This window comes from Leuresthes tenuis, unplaced genomic scaffold (genome assembly GCF_036924035.1).
Source record: "Leuresthes tenuis unplaced genomic scaffold, fLeuTen1.0.hap1 SCAF_227, whole genome shotgun sequence".
Lineage (NCBI taxonomy): Eukaryota > Metazoa > Chordata > Actinopteri > Atheriniformes > Atherinopsidae > Leuresthes > Leuresthes tenuis.
The window spans coordinates 23580-30225 of NW_027325581.1; the positions used below are offsets into that span (position 1 = coordinate 23580).

The window sequence follows — 6646 nt, forward strand, 5'->3', positions numbered from 1 at the left end:
AGCAATTAATTATGGACATTTAGACCTTCTTGCAGCTGAACACCTCCGCTCCCACTTTTGATCATACATTGTCAGGCATTCGCACCTTGTCTTACCCGCTTTTTACAAACTTTAGTCGAACATTCACACCTTTTTGCAGCCGAACACAGTTTTTTGCAGCCGAATTTGGGCATTCGCACCTTTTCATACCCACTTTTTACCAACTATGGTCGGACATTCACACCGTCTTACAGCGGAACACCTCCGCTCCCTCTTTTGATGGTGTATGTTCGGGCATTCGAACCTTTTCTTACCCGCTTTTTACAAACTATGCTCGGACATTCAAACCTTCTTGTAGCCGAACACATCCACTCCTGCTTTTGATGATGTATGGTATGGCATTCGAACCTACTTGTTGCCCGCTTTTCATTAATTATGGGTGGACATTCACACCTTGTCGCAGCCAAACACCCTGTTTCGATCATGTATGGTTGGACATTCGCACCTTTTCTCACCCGCTTTTTGCAAACTATGGTCGGCCATTCACAGCTTCCTCTCCACCATACTTGTATGGTGGGATATTCACACCCACTTGCATCCGAAGACCTCCGCCCCCACTTTTGTTGATATTTAGTCGGTCATTCGCACCTTACCCGCTTTTGGCAAACTATGGCCTTCTTGCAGCCAAAAACCTCTGATCTCGCTTTTGATGATGTAAGGTTGGGCATTCAGACCTTGCTTCACCTGCTTTTCACCAAATATAGTCGGACATTCACACCTTCTTGCAGCCGAACACTTCCGCTCCACCTTTTAGTTTTCTATGGGGCATTCACACCTTTATTTTCACCGCATTTTATAAAAACACCACAGGAACACCGTATTGAGGCTTTGTTCTGACCGCTCATTCGGTGTCGCGTTTCTTTCAAGCATTTCTCCTGGTTAGCCCGCACTCGGCTCGCTCCCAGAGCCGTGTTAAAGTCTACTTTGCATTCACTCTCTTTTCTCAGCAGACTAAAAGAAACTTCCATCCTGCACCGCTGTTAGCTTTTTCACAAGAGCAGAGGAGAGCGCACCGTTCCCAGCGGCACTGCAGCACCGGGTCGATGCTTGGAGTGAACGGAGCAAGCTCCTTTTTCAACTCCTATTGATAAAAATCCATTTAATATGTAGTCCTTGCATAGACATATCACATATTAAACTGATAAGTACAGATGGATTATGTGCAATTAGTAAAGAGAGTAGAGGACGATCTCTCTCGTTGGAAGTCCTTACCTATATCACTTATGGGGAGAGTTACAACCATTAAAATGATGATACTACCAAAAGTTAACTATTTGTTCTCAATGATCCCCATAAAACCATCTGCTACTTGGTTTAAGTCACTAGATTCATGCATCTCCAAATTTCTGTGGAAAAACAAACCACCACGTATTAGTTTAAAAACCCTACAGAAGACCAAGGACAGTGGTGGATTAGATTTACCTCATTTTCAGCACTATTCCTTAGCCAATAGGTTACAATATATATCAAAATGGTTTAAACCTTGTTGTTGTCACAGTTCCCAGAGACGTTGTAATCGTTGAGGATTCTATATTCACCCCCTCATTAGAGGCACGTGTTGCAGATTGATGACACTGAATCTTCTTCTCTGTTCATTGCTGGCATCATTCCCAGCATCGTAAGTGTTCGTGGCATTGTTAGCCTCTTCTTCTGGATCTTGATATCGAGCATCCTTTTGTATTTCTGGTTTGTAAGTCCTCTCTCTTCGTTCACCGGAGTCTTCGTCTCTTTGTCCTTGAGTTTGGTGATTTTTTCTTCTTTTGATGCCTTGACACAGTGTGACAGGTGATACCACATGGGAGATCCTTTAACTTGGACTGCTGTCCCTGTGCTGCGAAATGGCTGTGCTGCTCAAATGGTCTCTCCTTCATCATATACACAGTTATTTATACATCACCTTCCACCATGAAGCGTTGTCCCTTTTTGTTTCTCTCTTTGTTCTTAAAATGCTGTTATAAATGTCTAAACCAATCCATTAAACTAGATCATTTTGGCAGTAAAGCGATCTACGATGTGCTTGGTCGCAAAGCTGCTCATCTGTGGTAAACAGCTCTTCAGAAAGGCATTCTTCAATTGATTTCACTCATTTTATGTAATAATTTTGTGATTTCCTACAAAACTACACTTCTTCTCCCATCTGTCTGAGTATTTAATATTGTCTGGGTCCCGTTAAAACATGTATTTTTCCCATCTAATTCCTTGTTTGCTTTAAAACAAGTATTCCCCATTTTCTATCCCTTCAGTAGCCAACCAGTTTGTATGGAGTACACTGGAGCAACTTGACTGATCAGTAAAACACTGCTTTTGTTGTCAACGCAAGGCTTCCCCCGTCGGTTGTTTCACTGAGACACTACTGAGTAACTACAACTCAACACAGTTTATACACATAACATTCATATACATACTAACAAACAAACAAACAATAATTTATTGCAATTTTCTCATCTCTGTTTGAACGTACACCCAGGTAAATATTCCTGTAGTCTTCTCATACCGACTATGGACCCATTCATTGTTTAACTTCACTGTTTTGCAAATCCTAATTGAATATTACACATTGACATTGAACTTTACTGGATAAGCAGGTCTTCATTGCATTCAGCAGCCTATATGTGAGCATTTATGTGTAAGCTGTTCTTCTTTGCATTTATCAGCAGCAAGCAATTCTTCACTGCACATGCATATGTAAATAGTAAAACAATTCCAATGTGTTAGCGAAACCTTCTATATCACAGTGGTTTCTAAGGTCTATTTTAAGTTCTTTGCCATCAGTGAGATGACATTGTTTACAAAGTGTGTCAAATTATCACTGAAGATCTTTTCAGGAATTTCAAATCTAGAAATGAGTTATTTTACGCGTGATTTTGCTACTGAGAGTGCATCTGCTTGTGCACATGGAAATATTTCAGACCATTTGGTAAAAACCTCTGTTGTCACTGAGCAGAATCGTTTCCCTTAACATTAATTTAGTTCAATGAAATCTACAAAATAATGAAATAATGAAATCCAAACAAATATGTTGAAAAAGATACACTGGCTTAGGGAATTATCTTCGTTTTGGTCTTAGATTGCCCTGTGGAATGTATTTTGCACATATTTGACCTGCTAGACAAAACTTTATTCATTTATTTATTCTAAAAAAAATGTTTTTAATAATTAGTAAAACCATATGCTGTAAAAACCTGGTTCATTATTGCTTCCATCCCTCCTGTTGAGACATGACATGGTCCGTGGCTCAATACTGCAGCATATTTAAACAAATTCTTTGGCAGTATGGTTTTCCTTCCTGTCATTCATACGAGTCTATTGTAGATGGCAATTGAATAACATCTAATAATGCTAAAATATTTGTAGTTTATACATTTAGCTGTGGATGTCAACATACCTGTTTTTCCAATGCTGTGTTAACACATGTACAGTTGAGAAGGCATACTGACTGTCAGTGTAAACGTTAACAACCTTTTTGTTATTTAATTTACAAGCTTCAGTTAAAGCTACCAATTCGACTGCTTGAACAGAGTAATTTTTTGGTAGTGGTTGTTTTAAGAAAACTTCAGTTTCTGTTACTACTGCAAATCCTGTAGCATTTGTGCCATCAGGGTTTTTTTCCTTGATCTGTTGAATAAATATAGTTATTTCTGCATTTTCATAATGTATATCAGTTAAGTCTGGCCTGGGTAAAACACTGATGGTTATTTCTGACATGCAATCATGAGGCTTTCCATCTGTGGGGTAGGTAGCAGTGTGGATGGATTAAGTGTAGCACATCTCTCGACAACAAGGTGTGGCTGTGAAAGAAGAACTGTTATGTAGGAGAGATGTCTGGTAAAGATATTTTGTTAAGTAACCATATCACAGCCACTGCATGAGGTACCTTAAGTGTTAATGGGTGAAATAACACCATTGTTGTTGATGCCTGCACTGCCAATGGCTTCTGGCCATTGATTCAAAAGTACGATCTCGTCCCTTTTTCCCCTTTCAGTGGACACTGGCCCCTAATTACCGCAATTCAGCAGGGGGTCTTTCATTAGGAGTACTGGACTCCCCCGTGCACGGTTTCAGCTCCGACCCTGGACAGCGGAAAAAACGTTGAGATCTGGTTTGAGGACCCAATTGTTGAGAAAAGTCTCTCAATGAGACTCAGAGTTGCTGGAGTCAGTTAATGCAAAGGTTTAATCTTGCAGCAAGTTCAAGAATGTGTGTGTGTATGGGTGTATGTGTGCGAACGTGTGTGAGTTTGTGTGTGTGAGAGTTTAAAGAACCTGTAATCCACAGGCAGGCCTTAACTAGTATGGCACGGGTCCAGCCTGTCTCATCTTTTTTGGAAGGTCCAGCGCTCGGCCGTAACCCTTCTGTCTGTTTGGACTCTCACATACATTCGGTTAATCATAGAAAAACGAGAACAAAACTTTTTAGCCCCTTAAATTCATAAAACAGACATGGTGCAGTTATTTCCATTCTAGAAAATAAGAGTAATCACCACCATTCCTATAAATTCTGGATATTCTAACAATCTGAATCTTTTTTAAATGTTCGATGAAGCCCTTTGCTGTTCTGTTTAGAGACTCAGCTGATCATAAACCAAGTTTTGCTCTTGAACCAAGCTTCTAAACTCTTCACCTTTTTCATTTCTCAGTTAGTATTCACTTTAAAACTGATTAAAAGAAAAATTAAATGAATGCCTATCAACAAATGTGGGATCTAAACTCTAGTGCTTCCTCTAAAATAATTTCCTTTCTCAATTCAGAAATGTGTGTGTGTAAGTCACAACACCCGTGACACCAAAACGGCTTTCTTTTCTCTCTTTTCTCTACACTCTGCACTGTGAGCACACACAACAAATCAGAAAGGCTTTTTTCTCTCTTTTCTACATTATGGACTGTGGGGACACAAAACCGCTCTCTCTTTTTTTTTTTTTGATTGTGTGCCAGGGCGTTGTCTCACGTATTAGATTATGCTTAAGATACGAATGAGTTTATCAGTCACATCAGAATCCATACATACTGATCCTCCCGTAATAAAATGGTCGGATCTTATCAAACACACTTTGTTTCTTGTGACAAGTCAGCGAAACAGCGTATACACGTCAAGACACTGAATCAAGTTTGCCACAAGAACTCATAAGTTTGGCAGTATTGCTCTGCCGTCAGCAATCATACACCCATTTTATTTTCATGAGACATGTGCAGGCACCTGTTCATCTACTGTTCTATCACTATGAATTAGTTTATCTATTATCAATAAGGATACTTCTACAACTACTATCAAAGTATGTCCGGACTTCTTATGTTGTCAGTTGCTATATATGAATAAGTGGGTTGCTACTGAAAAGCATTAAGCATGTCACACAGCCCAAACATGTAACATTCAACAGGACACTTACGCAACACATTCAAATCAAACAGTCAGACAACATACAAGAACCTATACCCCAGCCGGCATTGCTCCCTGCCTATTTTCCTACAACTCACTATGTGTGCGCACACCTTTATTCACAAACTCTTCAACTTATACTCTTTTACCGAAGCTGCTACAGCTCGATTGGACAAATACCCTTAGATCCTATTTCGGTGAATTTGACATCTGCCTTGCATGTAACAGATTAGCGGTTTAGCAGTTTTAATTTAGTTTGAGTGAAGGAATTCATTTTATAGCAAAATCCGAAATCGTGAAGAACTCATGGAAGTAAGCTTATTCTCGGATTCCTGAATCTTTAGATTTGCTCTTTGTTTTACTGCAAAGTACAACGTTGAGCAGCATTTAGTCGGTGCGAATGACCGACTAAATATCAACAAAAGTGGGGGCGGAGGTGTTTGGCTGCGACAAGGTGTGAATGTCCACCCATAATTAATGAAAAGCGGGCAACAAGTAGGTTCGAATGCCCAACCATACATCATCAAAAGAAGAAGTGGATGTGTTCGGCTACAAGAAGGTTTGAATGTCCGAGCATAGTTTGTAAAAAGCGGGTAAGAAAAGGTTCGAATGCCTGAACATACATCATCAAAAGCAGGACTGGATGTGTTCGGCTACAAGAAGGTTTGAATGTCCGACCATAGTTGGTAAAAAGTGGGTATGAAAAGGTTCGAATGCCCAAAATCGGCTGAAAAAAACTGTGTTCGGCTGCAAAAAGGTGTGAATGTTTGACTAAAGTTTGTAAGACAAGGTTCGAATGCCTGACAATGTATGGTCAAAAGCGGGAGCGGAGGTATTCAGCTGCAAGAAGGTCTAAATGTCCATCATTAATTGCTAGAAAACATGAAAGAAAATTTTCGAAAATCAATCTGCATATGATCATAAGTGGGAGAGGAGGTGTTCAGCTGCAAGAAGGTGTGAATGTCCTACCATAATTGCTGAAAAATGTGTTAGAAACGGTAGGAATGCCGGACCATACATCATCAAAAGCTAGAGAGGTGGTGTTCGGCTGCAAGTAGGTGTGAATGTCTGACTAAAGTTCAAATATATTAACAAAAGCGGGAGGAGAGGTCTTCGGATGAGTGGTTGAGAATTTCCAACCATAATCTATAAAATGCGGTGAAAAAAAAGGTGTGATAGAAACCTAAAAGGTGGAGCGGAAGTGTTCGGCTGCAAGAAGGTGTGAATGTCCGTC

At 40.0% G+C, this 6646-nt stretch overlaps 1 pseudogene; it reads right to left on the reverse strand.

Annotated features, from left to right (window-relative positions):
* Positions 1-1041: 1041 nt before the first annotated feature.
* Positions 1042-1218, reverse strand: LOC140288105 (U2 spliceosomal RNA; annotated as a pseudogene).
* Positions 1219-6646: the final 5428 nt, after the last annotated feature.